Source organism: Coffea arabica, chromosome 1c (genome assembly GCF_036785885.1).
Source record: "Coffea arabica cultivar ET-39 chromosome 1c, Coffea Arabica ET-39 HiFi, whole genome shotgun sequence".
NCBI classification, from domain to species: domain Eukaryota; kingdom Viridiplantae; phylum Streptophyta; class Magnoliopsida; order Gentianales; family Rubiaceae; genus Coffea; species Coffea arabica.
Window position 1 is genome coordinate 50085580 of NC_092310.1, and position 19780 is coordinate 50105359.

Consider the following 19780-nt stretch of genomic DNA (forward strand, 5'->3'; position numbering starts at 1 on the left):
TGGAATTGGTATGGATTTTGGATTTGGTGTCTTCTGATGAATTGTAGCTGAGGGTCTTAGCTAACATATGCCTTTGGAATTTCAGAATTTTGACTTGTATGGACTGAGATATACCGATTACAGTTTTCTGTGTTTTGCAAACCTGTTTTGGTAATTCTGGTATAGTATTTGGCATTTTCGACCTAGTTAAGCTAGGAACTGGATTGAGTGGTTTTTTACATTATTGTAGCCCTGTTCCATAGCTTCGAAACGGTGGGTCTTACACCCCCAACCGATATTGGTAGTGAGAGTTGTACCATTACCGCATAATGAGTGTAAAACAGTTTTCTATTTGGGGCCAAGACTAAGGCCATTTTCTAAATTCTGGTTTGCTATTATGCTCATTTATGTATATGAAACCCTACTGGGGTTGTGTTTAGCGTTGCTATATGACTCGTTATCGAGTCTCATTGTATGTGTTATATGTTCTAGGGCTTGAAGGTAGTGCACGACGGCTTGGTGATCGTGGTACATGAAATACCACTTACTTGCTTGGTGAGTATACCACTCACTAAATTGTTACTATGTGGCTTTGTTAAATGTTTATGTGATGCCTTGAAGGCTTACTTGCATATTGGAATTGATTAAGGTGAAGGTGTACTTGACCGCCCTCACCTCTTTTGATATTGTCACTGAATGGCTACCGTTTTATTGCATTACTGAACTTGATATATTGGTGGATGGATTCCATTTCATGGAAACTGAATTGATGTCGTTTGGATGATGTCCAACGGCCTTATTGCATTACGGAGCTCAACCCCGTTTGGTAGTCAATTGGATAGAGCCGGCAAGGGCTTGGTCGTTAAGATTGAATTGCCACGGGGACTGTACTGGGGAACCTTGTGGTAATGAGACCCTTGGTTCCGGTAAACTCGAGTATTACCAAAATATTACTGAATGGAGTGCGGGCCCGGTTGGGGTATGATAGGTGGAAGGAATGGAAGTAAAGTGTGGTCTACGGTTTGGTACTTTTAACATTGACGGAGGGTCAATGGGGTTGGATCAAGATTACAAGCGTGGAATTGGGCTCTTGAGAGCCAACCGTATCCTTTTACCGTTTTGCTTTATCGCTTATTTGCGTACTTCAAATGAAAGTTCATGCTTATGTGACTTTGATCGCTTATTGGGTGGTATACCACTGGGCTTTAGCTCATTCCGTGTTATTTGTTTTCCTTACAGGCAAATGAGCACTTTTGGAAAGGTCATGATAGTTGAATGCAAGTTGAGCTCTTGTACATGTATTTTGATTAGCTCCTTGAGGGTGTTAACCCTAAGTGTATGGTTTCCCTTAATGGATGGCTTGTATTAGCCTAAATGCACTTGTATGATCTTATGAGATAACTTGTACGCCATTTGGCTTGTAAATGCTGATTTCCAATGTATATATATGTTTGGATAATGTTTGGTTGGATTTCGGAGTGCCACGACTTTCGTTTTTTTTTATTTTGTGATTTTGGCTTATTTGCGGGCATTGTAATGTTCGGAACGTTATAGATTGACGTAAACTGTACCGTTAGTCCTGGCGAGAGCTGGGCAGGCAGTCCGCTAACCCCTCTGGTTCGCCTTAGGGGAAGGTGGGGCTGTCACAGGTGGTATCAGAGCCTAGGTTTGAATTAGCCTGGGTGTTATAGGAATGCTTGATCTGAGGGTTTATTGTTTATGGTTTTTAAGCTTATTGATTCTTATTTTTACACTTTTGGTGTAGGATGGACAGTTCCAGTGGACCTAGTGATGGCCCTGCGGCCAAGCGACCCCGTGTAGCGCTTCCGATGATTAAGTACCAGATCCGGCCAAAGGGGGCCGTTATTCGTTGGAGCCCGTTTAACCGTCTTCGGCGGTGCGCGTGTAAGGAGAAGTATGCTTACCCGAATGCCCTTGTTTTGGCAGTTGTGAAGGAAAGAAAGGAGCTGGCAAAAGTTAATGCCAAGCTTGAGGTTGAGGTGAATCAATTAAAGGCGGCCAATGAGGGGCAAGCCAAAAGGATTGAGGATCTGAAGTACGATGTACTAGAGGCGGAGGATAGAGTCGATGACCTCTGTGCCCAGCTAAGGGAGGCGCGTGAGAGCGAGTCTAAGAGGGCTCGGAAGGTGAGGACTCGAGCCGCTGCAATCCTAAACCTCTGTGCCGAGGTGGTGGAAGGAGTGAGCGACAAGGACTCCTGTGCGGGGTCTGAGGCTAGGGTTGGATCCACTCCGTCGAGTGGGTCTCATAGCTCATCTTCGGGCTAGGTTATGACTTCTAGAGTTGTTATAGATAGTTTTGGTCTTGTGTATAGGGCGGATAGGGATAGAGCCTTAGCTAACCGTTTTGGATGTAGAGTTAGCTACGTGTAAATTTCTTTTGATAGGCCTATCCTCAGGTGGATCTTTTGTGTACGTACGTGCTTTGGCCGTACTTGACTGACTGCTTGTATATATGTTTGGCTTGTATATATGTGTGCTTGTGATCTTGTTTGAAATGCATCGTTATGTGTTAAGTGGAAGTTTATTTGTTACTTACATGCTTTGTTACTGCTTTGGTTTAGTAATTTTGCCTAGACCAAGTATACCGTATGGAAGGAACACGGAGTGGTCGGGGACGTGGGCGCGGTATTAGGCAACCCACACCAGTTAGAGAAACGGGGGAAGCTTCTACTGAACCGAATCCTGAACCCCAGATAAACCCCAATGTTCAAATAGCTGCTGCTATGCAGCAAATGACCAACCTACTTGCACAAGTAGTGCAACAACAGGGCCAAAACCCAAACCCCAACCCCGGAAACCCTGGACATCATAATGAGAGTGAAGATAGAGCACTAGAACGTTTCCAAAAGTTCTCTCCGCCAAAGTTTATTGGGGGACCCGACCCTGACGTCGCCGAGAAGTGGCTTGAGAAAATGGTTGATATATTCGCGGCCCTACACTACCCGGACGAACGGCAGGTGACTTTTGCCGTTTTCCAACTCGAGGGAGCTGCCCGTTCCTGGTGGAACGTAATTAGACAGAAATGGGAGCGAGAGCAGACACCAAGGACGTGGGTGAACTTCATTCGGGAATTTAATGCCAAGTTTTTCCCTCCTCTAGTCCAGGAGAGGAAGGAGGACGAGTTTATCCGGCTCCGGCAAGGGGCTCAGACTGTGGCGGAGTACGAGAGCCAGTTTACCCGCCTGTCCAAATTCGCGCCTGAATTAATCATGACTGAGCAACGACGCGTGAGGCGCTTTATTCAGGACTTGAACGTTGAGATCCAGAAGGACCTTGCGGCGGCTCAAATTACCACGTTTAGCGAGGTTATGGAAAAAGCCCAACGAGTGGAAAGTGCACGGCTACAGGTCCGAAACTTCCAGGCCAAGAAGCGTGGCTTTCCTGGGAGTACGTCTGGACAGGGTGAGAAGAGCACTCCCTCTAAGTTTGGACGGGGCATGGGTGGTGGTCGACAGTCCGGATCAGGCAGAGGGACTCCGTTCAGGGGTGGTCAAGCTGGGCGAGGACCGAGGGGAAACGTTCAGAGTAGCTCGGCTTCTGCACCTCGCGGTCCCTGTGGGCACTGTGGAAAGACAAACCACACCGAGGACAATTGCTGGAGGAAACTGGGGAAATGCCTGCGGTGTGGAAGTGCGGACCATCAACTGGCTACATGTCCGGTCCTGAAACAAGACGGAAAGGGGAGCCAACTACCGTCGAGGACCAATACTGGACTGGCCAAGGGAGACGGATCCAAACCAAAAGTTCCGGCTAGGGTATATTTCTTAGAGCCCCACCAGATCCCAGAGTCTTCCGAGGTGGTGGAAGGTACGATCCCTATATTCCACCGCTTTGCCAAAGTTTTAATTGATCCGGGTGCCACTCATTCGTTTGTTAACCCTAATTTCATGTGTGGCATCGATATAAAACCTGCTAGTTTACCATATGACTTAGAGGTTAGTACACCTACGGGGAATCAACGTTTGGTGACTAGTATAGTTTATAAGGATTGTGATGTATGGGTAGGTGAGCGGAGATTTTTAGGAGATCTGATTAGCTTGTCCATTAAAGGGTACGACGTGATTTTGGGAATGGACTGGTTAGCCAAATATAACGCCCAACTGGACTGTAAAACGAAAATAGTTGAATTTCGCATTCCTGGCGAGGCAACCTTAAGGTTGGATATAAGGGGTAGGTTAGCCTCATCTGCTCTCATTTCGGGCATTCGAGCTAGGAAACTGATAAGTAGAGGGGCGCGAGGCTATTTGGCCTTTCTAATTAATACCCCTACGGATAAGTTAAAAGTGGAAGACGTGGCCGTAGTGAGGGAATTTCCGGATGTGTTTCCTGATGAGTTAGTGGCCTTACCTCCGGAAAGGGAGATAGAATTCCGAATAGATCTTTTACCTGGAACCGCACCTATCTCCAAAACCCCTTACCGAATGGCACCCGCAGAACTAAAGGAGCTTAAGTTGCAATTGCAAGACCTTTTGGAGCGGGGATTCATCCACGAGAGTGAGTCTCCTTGGGGAGCTCCGGTCTTATTTGTGAAGAAAAAGGACGGAACGTTGAGGATGTGTATTGATTATAGGGGGTTGAACAACGTTACGATCAAGAACAAGTATCCACTGCCCCACATCGATGAGTTGTTTGACCAGCTGCAAGGAGCAGTGGTCTTCTCGAAGTTGGATCTCCGACAGGGATACTATCAGTTATTGATAAAGAAGGAGGACATCCCGAAAACTGCTTTCAACTCGAGATACGGGCATTACGAGTTCGCCGTTATGCCCTTTGGATTGACTAATGCTCCCGCCGCCTTCATGGACCTAATGCATAGGGTTTTCAAACCCTACCTGGACCGATTTGTCGTGGTGTTTATTGACGACATTTTGGTCTACTCTAAGTCACGCGAGGAGCACGAGGAGCATTTGAGAGTGGTGTTGCAGACATTGAAGGAACATCAGCTATACGCCAAGTTTAGCAAATGCGAGTTCTGGTTGGAGAAAGTGGCATTTCTAGGGCACGTGATCTCCCACGAAGGTATTGCAGTGGACCCGGCGAAAGTTGAGGCCGTGACAAATTGGAAGAGGCCAGAAACCCCCACGGAAATTCGTAGCTTCCTAGGGCTAGCGGGGTACTACCGAAGGTTCATTAAGGATTTTTCCAAACTGGCAGGACCTTTAACTGACTTGACAAAGAAACATGGCCAGTTTATTTGGAACGGCCGATGCGAAACGAATTTTCAGGAATTAAAGAAAAGATTGACCATGGCTCCGGTACTGGTCTTGCCAAATGGAGTGGACGGGTTTGCGGTATATGCGGACGCGTCGCGAGAGGGATTGGGATGTGTTTTGATGCAGAACCGGAATGTGATTGCTTTTGCCTCTAGGAAGTTGAAGCTTCACGAGCAGAACTATCCGACTCATGACCTAGAATTAGCCGCTGTTGTGTTTGCTTTGAAAAAGTGGAGGCACTACCTATATGGGGTGACCTTCGAAGTGTTTTCGGATCACAAGAGTCTTAGATATCTTTTCTCCCAGAAGGAACTGAACATGAGACAACGGCGATGGATGGAATTTCTGGAGGACTACGATTGTACAATCAACTACCATCCGGGAAAGGCAAATGTGGTAGCAGATGCCTTGAGTCGTAAAGTGCAAGTGGCAGGGCTAATGATCAAGGAATGGGATTTGCTAGAATCCGTGTGCGAGTGGAAACCCTATCTTGGGAGCCATAAGGTGATATTTGGCAATATTAGGGTTACATCCACTCTACTGGAACGTATAAAAGAGGCGCAAGGCAAGGATTTGATGGTGCGGAAGTGGAGAGAGAAATTGGAAAAGGGAGAAACAACGGACTTCAATTTGAGTCCTGAGGGTCTTTTGAGATATCGGAACCGAATCGTAGTACCGAAGGAAGAGGTGTTGAAAGAGGAAATTCTGGAGGAAGCTCATAGGTCTAAGTATACAATCCATCCGGGTAGCAGCAAGATGTATCAAGACCTGAAGGGAACTTACTGGTGGGATAATATGAAAAGGGAAATCGCGCAGTACGTGCAGAAATGTCTTATTTGCCAGCAAGTGAAGGCAGAGCATCAAAAACCATCGGGTCTGTTACAACCCTTGGAGATACCCGAGTGGAAATGGGAAAACATCACAATGGACTTCGTATCCGGGTTACCGAGGACGCAAAGAGGACACGATGCCGTTTGGGTGATCGTGGATCGATTAACCAAGTCGGCCCATTTCTTGCCGGTGAACATGAAATATTCAATGGATCAATTGGCCCGACTGTACATGGACGAAGTAGTAAGACTACATGGTGTTCCTGTGAGCATCGTTTCCGATCGGGATCCACGGTTTGTGTCGCGATTTTGGCAGAAGTTCCAAGAAACCCTGGGGACGAAACTTAATTTGAGCACAACCTATCACCCTCAGACGGATGGCCAGTCGGAACGGACGATTCAGACGCTAGAAGACATGCTACGAACTTGCATTCTGGACTTTGGAGGCAGTTGGGGTCAGCACATGACCTTGGTGGAGTTCGCGTACAACAATAGTTTCCATTCGTCAATTCAAATGGCTCCGTACGAAGCTCTCTACGGACGCAAGTGCCGCTCACCGATTTACTGGGATGAGGTTGGCGAAAAGAAGGCATTGGACCCGACAACTATTCCATGGATGGAAGAGGCTCACGAGAAGGTCAAGTTGATAAGGCAACGACTTCAAACCGCCCAGAGTCGCCAAAAGAGCTACGCGGATAACCGAAGGAAGGATTTGGAATTTGAAGTTGGAGATCAAGTATTTCTTAAGATCACACCCTTACGAAGTCTTACTGCGGGGAAAGGAAAGAAACTCCAACCACGGTACGTTGGACCCTACAAGATCCTTCAGAGGGTTGGAGCGGTCGCGTATCGATTGGAGCTACCGTCCAGTCTTTCTCGAATCCACAATGTATTTCACGTCTCGATGCTAAAGAAGTACCATCCTGACCCATCTCATGTTTTACAACCGGAAGATATCGAAGTAGATGAATCACTGGCCTATGAGGAGAAACCGGTTCAAGTACTCGATCGAAAAGTCAAAGAACTCAGAAACAAGAAGATTCCGTTAGTGAAAGTGCTTTGGAGAAACCACGGAGTGGAGGAAGCTACATGGGAGATGGAAGAGGAAATGCGAAAGAAATACCCAAACCTTTTCGGGAATTAAGGTGAGAAATTTCGAGGACGAAATTCTTTTAAAGGGGGGAGAGTGTGAGAGCCCGTAAAATCCTAATATTTTTTTCCTAGGGTTTATTCCTCCTTAATTGCTTGTTTTTGCATTTTCTGGCTTAGAAATATTTTCTGAGAGGATTTTATGAGCAGTTATAGTTTTAAGATGATTTTTCTAGCATTGGAGAAATTTTAGAAAATTAAGAGTAAATGGTGGACGTGGGACCCACTAGTGCGATAAGTTCGGAAAAATTCGGCCAATAAGGTTAAGTTTCGGATACTGTTAAAAATTTATCGGGTGTTAAGAGATAAGTGGTGTGTGTGAAGTGATTGATGTGAGAGAGAAAAGAAAGATAGGAATGCATTTATGGAGGTGACACATGTCACTTTCTTATTGGTTACCTTTTAAGAAATACTATTCACAAAATTGACTTTCTTGACCAAAGGTTAAATATCTCAAAAAATTACAAAAAACTCACTCTTCTCTCTTCCCTCTTGGCCGGCCATCCCAAGCTCCACAAGGAAGAAAGCTCTTCAAATTTTAAGCTTCCACTTGGTGCAAATCAACCAAAATCAATTGTTTCCATCCATTTCACTCCATAGGAACTTTGCTTCTAGTGTTAATAAGTGTATTGGTGAGGTTTGTTTGAAGATCAAAGGTGTCCAATATCCCTCTCTCTCTTGTTTCTTGGTAAGTAAAGCTTGAAACACCCTACTACCTCTAATGATGCTTAATTAGTGCTTAATGGAGGCATGAGAGTTGAAATATATGATTTGTTTCTTGATTTGGTTTGTTTTGGTGAAGTTTTTATTTTATTGGGAATTTTTCTGGTTTAATATGATCTTGATGTTGGGGGCTTGTATGATGAATTGTAATGGTTGGAAATGGCTCTAGTGGATGTGAAATGTGGTTAAATGCAATCAATTTTGGATTTGGTGTGAAATTGGAAAAGTTAGGGTTCTTGAACCCCAAATCTGTCCGGTTTTAGATCACTGGGTTAGAGGTCGAATTAGACTTTGCTCAAAACATGAAAGCTGTTGGTATTGATGTGATGTAGATGCCTGTAAAATTTCAGGTCATTTGGATTAATGTGGAATGAGATATGACGAAATTACTGTAGCTGTTCTGATTTGGACAGAATGCGAAAACTGCGATAGTAATTGGCCATTTTGACTGGAATTGGTATGGATTTTGGATTTGGTGTCTTCTGATGAATTGTAGCTGAGGGTCTTAGCTAACATATGCCTTTGGAATTTCGGAATTTTGACTTGTATGGACTGAGATATACCGATTACAGTTTTCTGTATTTTGCAAACCTGTTTTGGTAATTCTGGTATAGTATTTGGCATTTTCGACCTAGTTAAGCTAGGAACTGGATTGAGTGGTCTTCTACATTATTGTAGCCCTGTTCCATAGCTTCGAAACGGTGGGTCTTACACCCCCAACCGATATTGGTAGTGAGAGTTGTACCATTACCGCATAATGAGTGTAAAACAGTTTTCTATTTGGGACCAAGACTAAGGCCATTTTCTAAATTCTGGTTTGCTATTATGCTCATTTATGTATATGAAACCCTACTGGGGTTGTGTTTAGCGTTGCTATATGACTCGTTATCGAGTCTCATTGTATGTGTTATATGTTCTAGGGCTTGAAGGTAGTGCACGACGGCTTGGTGATCGTGGTACATGAAATACCACTTACTTGCTTGGTAAGTATACCACTCACTAAATTGTTACTATGTGGCTTTGTTAAATGTTTATGTGATGCCTTGAAGGCTTACTTGCATATTGGAATTGATTAAGGTGAGGGTGTACTTGACCGCCCTCACCTCTTTTGATATTGTCACTGAATGGCTACCGTTTTATTGCATTACTGAACTTGATATATTGGTTGATGGATTCCATTTCATGGAAACTGAATTGATGTCGTTTGGATGATGTCCAACGGCCTTATTGCATTACGGAGCTCAACCCCGTTTGGTAGTCAATTGGATCGAGCCGGCAAGGGATTGGTCGTTAAGATTGAATTGCCACGGGGACTGTACTGGGGAACCTTGTGGTAATGAGACCCTTGGTTCCGGTAAACTCGAGTATTACCAAAATATTACTGAATGGAGTGCGGGCCCGGTTGGGGTATGATAGGTGGAAGGAATGGAAGTAAAGTGTGGTCTACGGTTTGGTACTTTTAACATTGACGGAGGGTCAATGGGGTTGGATCAAGATTACAAGCGTGGAATTGGGCTCTTGAGAGCCAACCGTATCCTTTTACCGTTTTGCTTTATCGCTTATTTGCGTACTTCAAATGAAAGTTCATGCTTATGTGACTTTGATCGCTTATTGGGTGGTATACCACTGGGCTTTAGCTCATTCCGTGTTATTTGTTTTCCTTACAGGCAAATGAGCACTTTTGGAAAGGTCATGATAGTTGAATGCAAGTTGAGCTCTTGTACATGTATTTTGATTAGCTCCTTGAGGGTGTTAACCCTAAGTGTATGGTTTCCCTTAATGGATGGCTTGTATTGGCCTAAATGCACTTGTATGATCTTATGAGATAACTTGTACGCCATTTGGCTTGTAAATGCTGATTTCCAATGTATATATATGTTTGGATAATGTTTGGTTGGATTTCGGAGTGCCACGACTTTCGTTTTTTTTTATTTTGTGATTTTGGCTTATTTGCGGGCATTGCAATGTTCGGAACGTTATAGATTGACGTAAACTGTACCGTTAGTCCTGGCGAGAGCTGGGCAGGCAGTCCGCTAACCCCTCTGATTCGCCTTAGGGGAAGGTGGGGCTGTCACAATAGGTATGAGAGTTGGTAAGTATAAGGGGAATAGAGGGTGTAAGAGACTAATTCGTGAGGTGAGTAAAAGAGTACCTCTGAGCGAAAAGAATGAGGTTATGGAAATTGACAATGAGCGGGGGAAAAGGAAACTAAGCGAGAGTGCTGATAAAGAGAATGACAGGGGACAGGGGGAAATCCAGAAAAAAGAGCGAGATAGTAGAAAGTGAAGCAGGCCTGGAACAAACATCTGAGGCGGTGGAGTCCTACCTTAATGGGGCTTCCAGGTCTCAATGAGAGCTCTAGTGTGGAACTGTCGAAGTGTAGGGAGCCTCTTGACAGTTCTTCAGTTAGAGGAAAGTGTCAAACTCCACTCCCTTGAGTTGATTTTCTTGTCTGAAACAAAAAACAGAAAGGATGTTATGAATAAAGTGAGACTAAAGTTAAGGTATGATAGGCTGTTTGTGATTGATCCGGTGGAAAAAAGTTGGTGGACTGGCAGTAATGTGGAGGAATGAATTGCAAGTTTGTAAAGTGTTATATACTAACTTTACTATTGAAATGTTGCTGGAAAAGAATGGTGCTAGAGCTAGATGGTGGCTGATATGTGTATATGCCAGTAGTGAGGATCAGATTAGTGAGAAGCAGTGGAAAATTATAGAGGATAGGAAAAGCTTGTGGGGTTAGAATTGGGTATTGATAGGTGGCATGAATGATATATGTAGACACCAAATTTTTGTCAATTTTTAATATTTTCTCAGGATTTTTCTATTTAATAAGTTATTTATTTTCTTGTATTTTAATGTGCATTTTCTCATATTTGCAGGTTTGCTTTACGAAAAGAGGAAAAAAAAAAAACAACAAAACAACAAAAATAAAAAAAAATAAAAAAAAAATCAAAAAATCATTTTGATCATTTTGTTTCACCAAATTAACTATTAACCCATTTCACACTCAATGGCCATGGACTTGTCTTTTCATTAATTGAGAAATCATCATTTTGGAAGATTCAGCACACAAGCTCCATTTTGGCTACAAGACATCTCTCGGCTCTCTCCAGGAGAGAAGAAGGAAGAAAGGAAAAAATTTTCCCTCCCTCTCTCGGCTAGCTCTTAACAGACGAGAACAAAAACCAAACAAAAGAAAAAAAACTACTTCCTCAATCTCCTCTCTCGGCTCTCACGGACAGAGGACAAGAAAAAAAAGAGAGACTCCACCCTTTTGGCTCAATTTGCTCTCTCGGCTCTCTCCCTCATCAGACAAGAGGAACAAAAAAAAAAAAAGGGGGCTCCCTCTACACATTTTCTTCCACAAAATCCAAACACATTTGCACACAACAAGGCAGCAATCGGTTGGATTGGAGCTTGGCAATTTCATCAAAAATCTTGTCAAAGGGACCAAACTCTTCATTGAGGTATTTATCTCCCTTTTTTCCAGCTTTTCTTTTTTTAATTAACTAGATTGAATGTATGTGTGGTTACTTTTTTTATTGCTTATTTTTGCTGGTTTTTGTTGGTGTTGTATGGATGAAATTTTGGGATGGGTCATGAACAAAATTAGGAAAAAAAGAAACGGTGCTGTGAATGCATGCCAAATGTTTGAAAAAAGGTTTGAATGAAAAAATGAATCAAAGGAGTGAATTTGGTGTGTATGTTTTGCTTAAATGGATGACCATTAGCTAGCAAAGATCTGAAAATGCTTGGTTATCCAAAATTTTGGGAGTTTTTGAGCCTTCAAAGCATTAGAATAATTTTCTTCATTTTTGGGGCTGCTTTGACTTAATGCTTTATTTTGTTGTTGTTTATTTGTCAAACTAAGATTATAGTTGTAATGTAGAAGTTATCAGGAGGGTTTTGGCATAATTTTTATGATTTTTGGTGAAGATGTGAAGGTTTTAAAAAATAAAAAACTGAACTGATTTCTTGGCATTTTGACCACTTTCGACTCATTTTTTGTAAAAACTAACTCCGGAAATGGAATTTACGCGAAAAATCGAGTGAGGGGGTGTATTTTGAGAAAATTTGGTGACCGGAGAGATCGCCGGCGGCGGTCCGGTGGTGGCGCCGCCGGAGGCAACCATGGCCGCCAGCAGGGAGAAGCTTCAGCTTCTCGGTGGAAGAAGAAGAAAGAAAAGAGGAAGAAGAGAAGAAAGAAAAGAAAAGAAAGAAAAGAAAGAAAGAAAAGAAAAGGATTTGGGCTGATGTTTATTTTTCTGATGGGCCAAGAGTTAGTTTTGGTTGGGTTTTGAAAATGGGCTTTGGTTTATTTTTCTTTTGGGTTTCGGTTGGGTTAGAAGGTCAGAGCCCATGCCTTTATTTTGGTTGGGTTTGAGTGATAGAAGACGGGTTGGCCTTGTGTTTTGGCTTGGACTTTCGGTTGGGCTTAGGTAGTGTCCGGCCCAAGGAAATAAAATGATGGCATGGTGGCCCATTTCTTAAGAATATCAGAAACCGATTTTTGCATTTTAGCCCCTGGTCTTTGGAGTAGTTTCACTACGGCCCAGAACATTTTAAATTCCTTTCATCTAGGTCCTTAATTTAATTGCACTTTGGTCCTGGAATTTTATCTTTCATTTAATTTTGACCCCTGAACTTTGGAAAAATATAATTTTTGTCCCCAAAAGTTTTTTTAAATTTTCTCAATTCAGTCCCTGATAAATTTTGACTCTCTTTATTATGATTGTTTCTTTTCTTTAATAGTTAATTATGCTACTTTTGAATATACTTAACTTGGAATTTTTAGATTTGCTTAAAATTTCTTTACGCCTGACATATTAGTGTGAATTTAGTACTTGTATTATTATTTTCTTTTTCAATTAAATTGGTGCTATGATCCTTTTGTTCATTGTGAGTATAATTAGGACAATTTGACTCCATTTAGTCACCACTTCAAACGGGAGGTACTCCTATTTTATTATTTCAATGTCAATTACGTGCTCTTATGTGCTCTTATGTGTTCCTATGTGTTTATATATCTTTATATGCTTTATTTATTTGATTTAAATATTCATTCAAATTTTCTTATATATGTTTTAGTTAGTTTTTATAATGATTCGAGAGGTATTTAAATACCTCAAAAATGTAATAGATAGGATAATTAGATTTGTTTTATTATATTTTTCCCTCGTAGATTGTAGTTAGGCGCTCGCCGATGTAATAGATAGGTTGCGTGTTTATGTGGCTTATGTGTTAAGTGTTTTATCCGCTTTTCTTAGGATTTTGGCATCTAGATATTATGCTTACGTGTTATGTGTTACGTGCTCTTATGTGTTTATTTGTTTTAATTTATGCTTTATTTGCTTCACTATGAATTGTTAATGCATGACGTCACCACACTAGTCCAACGCTAGTTGTGGCTCCTCCCTACGCTTATTGGCTAGTCCAACGCTAGACCATTTAGGTTGTCTTGCGCTAGATTCATCTTTGTGTGCTATTCACTACATTTTCATGCATGTTTTTATTTTTAGGATCTTTTCTCATTTGTATGATATTCCCTATTATATTATCCCCTACCCGCTATAGGTGCTAATCATGTCATTTAGAATTGCATCTCATTTAAGCTAGTACATTTGCTTGTTCATATTAGGATAATTATTTTTCAAACATGGAAAATGGGTGATTATAACTTTTTAGTTTAAATACCCTATTAATCCATGTATAAGAAAATTATGTCACGAGTTTTTTCGACTCCCGTACCCTTTATGTGGCATTCCCTTTTTCTTTGAGCACTTATATATATGTATATAATTTAATTTCTTTTCTTTTATTTTATTTCCTTTTTCATCATTTGCATCCTCGTGACACCTTCAAGGATTCATTTTGGCCTTCGCAATAAATGTGATTGGTTCAATTAAACCCTTGAATGAATATTTTGTCCCTTTCGATATTTTATTTTTGCATTCATGTAGAAAACATTCAAATGTGATAAATTAAGGGTTAGATTAGGAAAATTTTGACTAAACCTCGCAACTAGCTTAGACTAGGTTGAAAGGGTGCCTTAGGTTTGAGTCAATTGAACCTTTGCCTTCCCTTTCTTCAACCGTGACTCCCGAACTCATTTTCTCTTGTTTTCAAAGACCTGGAGTTGTCAAAAAGGGTTTTATTTTATTTTACTTTATTTTTGGGTGACTTGGTACACCCAAACTCAATACCAAGTGGCGACTCCTATTTTTTCTTAAAAACCCTTTTTAGACTAAATTTTGGACCCAAATTGTCGCATTTTTCAAAGTTCCATTCTAGGTCCTTTTTCATTTATTATTAATAAATCACATCTTTTTATAAACACCTCCTTCTTCTTTATTTTTTTCCATCGCGAAAAAATGGGGCGCGACAATATATTGTCTAATGATGAGAAGTGGGGAGGTAGTAGAAGGCCAGAAAGAAGTTTTCAAACATTCAGGGACTTTGTTAACAATAATCAACTTATTGACATTGGGTTTGAAGGAATTCCATGGACATGGTCAAATTGAGAAAAGATTGAGAAATTGAGAAGAGGGGAATTCCATGGATTGACATTGGGTTTGAAGGAATTCCATGGACATGGACATTGGGAAGAGGGGAAGGAAATTGAGAAAAGATTGGATAGTCTTGTGTAATAGATAATGGAGGAGAGAAAATGAGAACGCTAAATGCCTGCATATCCAGAATGATGCCTCCGACTATACTATGCTGCTGTTGGATACTGATTCAAAGGGTAGCAAGTAGAAAGGGAGGTTTTTCTTTGACAGGAACTGCGTAAAATATAAAGAAGTAGGTGAACTCATTAGCAGGGTATAGGGAAAACAACAGCATGGCTCAAGATTTTTTAAACTACACCAAAAGATAAAGAGCTATAGAGTAGCTCTCTTGAACTGGAATAGGCAGAGAAATACTAATGCAAAAAAAGAGATTAAGGAGCTGAAGAAAAAACTTGTAAAAGTTCAGGGTGATGAGTATGCCAATAAGAATGGAAGGGTGAGAGAGCTTAAAAAGAAACTGGAAGAGGCTTATAAGAGAAATGAGGTGTTTTAGGGGCAGAAAGCGAGAATTAAATGGTTGAAGGAATGTGATAAGAATACAAAATACTTTTATGCAAGTGTTGCAGAGAGAAAAAGAAGGAATAATATCTCAAGTCTTTAGAAGGGTGATGGAACTTGGTATGAGTCAGAACAAGAAATTGAGGATGAAATTAATGGTTATTTTCAGAAGCTTTTCAGTTCTAATAACTCTCAGTTGGTTGACTCAATACTGAGTGGAATTCCCCTAGTGATCACAGACTAAATGAATGCAATGCTGGTTAGACCTGTATCAGAAATGGAAGTCAAAAAAGCTATCTTTTCACTGCACCCAAACAAAGTCCCGGGGCCTGATGGTATAACTCCTGTTTTCTTCCAACAATTCTGGAATGTGATAAAAGATGACTTGATAAATGTCATATCCAGTTTCTTTCATTCTGGTCAGTTATTGAGGGTTGTCAATGAAACTATCATTACTCTTATCCCTAAAATAGTCCCTGTGTTAGTGTTTCAGTTTAGACCAATTAGTTTGTGTAATGTAGTCTATAGGATCATATCTAAAATCCTAGTCAACAGACTAAAGCCTCTACTCAAGCTTTGTATTTGCCAAAACCAATCTGCTTTTATTTCAGGAAGACAAATCATTGATAATGTTGTTATTGTTCATGAATTCATTCACTGTTTAAATAACAAAAGATGTGGATCTAATGCTTTTATGGCCTTGAAACTTGATATGTCTAAATCTTATGATAGAGTTGAGTGGCTTTTTATGCAAAAAATTATGAAAAAATAGGTTTTTGTAAAAAATGGATAGATTGGATTCTGAAGTGTATGTCATCTGTTGTTTACTCCTTTAATTTGAATGGGAAAAAAAGAGGTCTGGTTACACCTACAAGGGGAATTAGGCAAGAAGATCCTTTATCTATCTCCATACATATTTTTACTAGTCTATGAGGGATTATTCAGTTTACTTAAGAGAGCTATGTCTAGTCAGGAAATCTCTGGACTTAAGATTGCTCAGCATAGTCCAACATTGTCTCACCTCTTTTTTGCAGATAATACATTGATTTTCTACAAAGCTAACAAAGAAGAAGCAGATAAAGTGATGAAGCTATGGAAGATGTATGGGAAAGCTTTAGGACAAGTTATAAATGCTGAGAAGTCATCTGTATTTTTTAGTACGAATACTGGAGATAAAGTGAAGGTAGAAATATTGGATATCTTGGGAGGCATGAAGGAAGCTAGGCAAAGCAAATATCTTGGCCTTCCATTGGTTATAGGAAGACCAAAAAAACAAGTCTTCAACTACATTAGGGAGCGTGTCATCAACAGGATGTGTGGATGGAAGGAGAGACTACTGAGTAATGCTGGTAAAGAGGTCCTTTTAAAATCTGTGATTTTAGCTCTACCTGCTTATGCTATGAGTTGCTGCAAACTGCCAAAAGGTTTATGTATGGATATTTGTAAAGAAATGGCAAAGTTTTGGTGGGGTGATAGTAAGAAAAATAGGAAAATTCATTGGGTGGAGTAGAGAAAGTTATCTGAGATTAAAGGGAAGAGAGGTTTGGATTTTAGAGATCTCCAGCAATTCAATATTACTATGCCTGCTAAGCAACTATGGAGGATCTTGACAAGGCCAAATCTTTTAGTTAGCAGGATTGTTAGGGGAGGTATTTTAGAGGATCTTCCATTTGAAAAATAAAAATTAATGCTGGGGATTCCTAGATATGGAAAAGCATTCTAAGTGCAAGAGAGCTATTGGAAGAAGGGGTGAGGAAGAGAGTGGGGAATGGCCAGCGGATTGATATATGGAAAGATAAGTGGTTACTAGATTTGGAAGTTGGTAAGATAAGATCGTAAGATAAGATTGAGAAAACCTCAACATTGTCATGTGCAAAGAGTCCATGAGTTGATTTCTGAAGGGACTTGGAATAAGGAATTACTGAGAGAGATTTTTGATGGGGAAAACTATCAAAGAATAACTAATATTCCAATAAGTGAGTATGGTGATAAGGATAGACTAATATGGATGTTCTCTAAATTAGGGGAGTATACTGTGAAAACTGGCTATGTGGTGGCTAAAGAGTTGCAGAGAAAAGGAAGAAGGGAAAGTCAGCAACAAGGGAGTAGTAGCAGGAATGATGCTAATTCAGGGGTGTGGAGATTCTTATGAAGCCTGAACGTAAAGCATAAGTTAAAACATTTTGTATGGAAATGTCTTCAGAGAATCTTGCCAGTGAATGAAATAATTAGGAGAAGGGTTGGACAAGGAAATGATAAGTGTTGTTGCTGTGAAAAAAGGATAGAAACTCTTGAACACATGTTCTTTTTCTGTAAGCATGCAGAGCTAATTTGGAAGGCTGCTCCAATTAGCTGGGATGGGTTAAAGAAATATAGATATAGCTTTTGGCATTGGTGGAGTAGATTTGGAAATCCAGGAACCAAATACAATTTAATAGGGAAGGGAGATGTCCAGGCATGACAATTAATAAGGCAATACAAGAATGGCTAGAATTCCATAATGTAAACACAGAAAAGGGAGAGGATGAAAAAGGGTCCAGGGGCGTGGAAAAAGGAAATGCGAAATGGGACCCACCACCAGAAAACTTCAAGTGCTTAAATGCTGATGCAACTGTCAAACAAAATGATGCAAAAATAGGATGGGGAGTCGTGGCTAGATGCAAGAAAGGGAAGTTAAGGGGAGCTTGGGCTGGTTGTGAAGGTAGAATTGGTGTTCCAGCTGTTGAGGAGGCGAGAGCAATTTGAAAAGCGCTTATGTTTGCCAAGATGAATGGATGGAGGAATATTCTAATCCAATCAAACTGCAAGAGAATTATTGATCAAATCAGAGAGGGAAACTTGAATGACCATTTAGCAGGTGCTGTCCTATTTGACATTCTTGTGCTTAGCAAGGACTTTAGTTCTTGTCTCTTCTCTTTTATTAAGAAGGAATGGAATAATGTGTGCCACCATTTGACAAAGTTTGCCTTAAATTTAGTTTCTGAGATAGCTTGGACGGATTCATTTCCAAGTTAGCTAATCAGTCTAGCCAAAGATGATGTAGGAGCTTTTGCTCTAGATTTGTAATGCTTTTGTTGAAGTAATGAATGCTTATATCGTTTGGGAAAAAAAAAGATAATAGGTATGGGGTTGGAGATTTTGGAATGAATTCTAAAATAGCAACTCTCAATTCTTGAGTAAATTGGTGGGTTTTGTTAATTCCTAAATTTGATTCCAAGATAATTTGTATAAAATATGTCTTTTGAATTCACCAACAAAAAATGACTATAGTAAATCACAATATTATTAAACGATAGACACAAAAATGAGAATTTCTAAAAATCAAGGACGTGGGCTACACAAATATGAAATCGCTAAAATAAAAAAGATGAGTTATTCATTATTTTGTTTCTGTCACTTAATTCATATGTTGTTTGTATAGGATTTCGTCTCCTCTTTTATGGCATCTAAAAACTTTCCCCTCATTGCCCTCACACACCATATGGACCTTGTTTGGCAAGTGAGTTTTTTGGGTGTTTGTCTAAAATTTTATTGTAATTTACTGTAAAAGTTTTTAAAAAAAATTTTGAAGTGTGTTTTGTTTTTAATATTTTGAAGTGTATAGTTTAAAATTTGGAAAAGTTTTTTAAGATTACTGTAACTAAAAATTTTTAAAAAACTTATAGCAGACAAACTTGATAAAAAATTTATCTGCCAAACAAGGATGCATGACATCTCAAAAACTTCCACCTTTCCTCTCACTATTATCACTCCTTCCTCACCCTCAAAATCCTAGCCCTAAGCCCCCAAACCAAATTTCATCCATCACACCAAGCTCTGCACATCCTCACCTCCAAGTCCAAAACAGTACCAAAAATTTACCATCACGATCTCAAGGGATTCAACATCAACTTGAGGAAAAAAAAAAACTGCGTCGGATTGTGTTAATGTCACCCCAGTCAAAATCCTTTAAATCTATTAGCCAAGCCATTGACAAGTTCTCAATTTGCATTGTATCAATTGACAAGAAAAAACGAGAAGGTGAAGTTGCTTCATCATTTGGGTTATGACTGGAAGTTGGAGAGAAATGAACAAAAAACAAAAAAACCAGGAGGTCTTGATTGGTATTGATTCTTTATAATTTATTTCGTATCCGATTTCAATTCCGGAGGATGAACCAAGCACCCCTTACTTTTAGGTCTTCCAATCCCATTGATCCTATTAAAGAGTAATTTGAGCACCACCTTACTTTTAGTTCTTCCAATCCCATAGAACCAATTAAAGAGTAAACTGGGCACTATCATACTCATTCCTGATGTGGCCCATCTCAAAATTAAAAAAAAAAAATCCAATTAAACCCAACACAATAAACAAGCTTAAGAAAGAAAAAACGCCATTCTTTTCATCTCCTGCCTCAAAATATTCATCTGTTCAATTACCTCTTCTTTATCAAACTTTTTTAAATTCTTGCTTTGGAGGTTCATAGAATATCTCGCAAAGAAGATGTAGAGACAAGAGAGAAACAGAAGAGGGGAGAGATTTGTTTGCTGGTGTTCAAGAAAAGTTGAAAGGATTAAATCATGATGGAATTGAGAAAAAATGACCATGGTCAAAAGGAAGATGGAAAAGAGAAAGAAGTTCGATTTTATAACTATGATTGACTGAAGATCTAATTTTGATATTTTTTGCGAATTTTGGCTCATATTTAGTCTAACAATCTTTAGTTAATTGTTGCGGGTTTTGATGGTTTAGAGACATGGGCGGCTATCAAGAAAGTTTTAGACTTTTAGTCAATGTTTTGAAAATCGGACCGG

General features: G+C 40.2%; 1 long non-coding RNA gene across 1 annotated transcript; it reads left to right on the forward strand.

Annotated features, from left to right (window-relative positions):
- The first annotated feature begins 10891 nt into the window (after positions 1–10891).
- On the forward strand, positions 10892–18156 carry LOC140035274 (uncharacterized). The gene is made up of 2 exons (XR_011839287.1): positions 10892–15322; positions 16022–18156. It is a non-coding gene; the product is annotated as an uncharacterized lncRNA (long non-coding RNA).
- Positions 18157–19780: the final 1624 nt, after the last annotated feature.